Raw genomic sequence first — 768 nt, 5'->3', positions numbered from 1 at the left:
AAAAAATATTTTACAGTGTTGGCCAAAACAATGCTGAGTTAAATTAACATGTAATAAAGTGCATGTTGTTAAGTAGCACATTCCTTTAATGAATATTATACCCAGTAGATACGTCTTAGTTTTACACTGGTGCTCTGAAAAGCAAATGATGGCTCGCTAAGCAGATACAGAGCATAGAAATAAAGTGACATATATTACCGGTAACTGCAGTAATGTTTACTCCACTGCTTCTGACGTCCTCAAACACAGAGAAGAGAGTGAATGTGTATTCAGTTGCAGCAGTGAGAGATGAGACTGTGTGAGTTACTCGTCCATCTCCAGCTGGTGCAGTGATGTTGATCTCTGCACCATTAAACTGGAGAATAAAGCTGAAGTTGTTGTTCACTTTGTTCCACTGCAGAGTGATACTGGACTCATTTTGTCCTATTGATCTGAAGTCTTCTGTTTTTGGAGGAGCTGAGAGAGAAGAAGAGAAGGGAATGAATTTATCAACAAACAACTTTGCGTGAAAAATAATTCATGCTCCATCTGAATGTTAAGGTTGCTCCATTTTGTCTTGCATTGTTAATAAAACCTAATGGTGGCCATGAGAGATATAGTTAATTAAGACCCACATTTGTCTAATCAAGAATGCTGTGTCACATTTTACACCTAACCACATCACAGAGTGTGTTTCATAAGACATGTGTAATGAACAATAAATCAAGAATACAAATTCTTTAAGTTGTATTATTATGGGGAAATAAAGGAGTTTAATGTGTTGGCCAA

This window comes from Micropterus dolomieu, linkage group LG12, assembly GCF_021292245.1.
Source record: "Micropterus dolomieu isolate WLL.071019.BEF.003 ecotype Adirondacks linkage group LG12, ASM2129224v1, whole genome shotgun sequence".
NCBI lineage: Eukaryota > Metazoa > Chordata > Actinopteri > Centrarchiformes > Centrarchidae > Micropterus > Micropterus dolomieu.
This window is presented reverse-complemented; position numbering follows the sequence as displayed.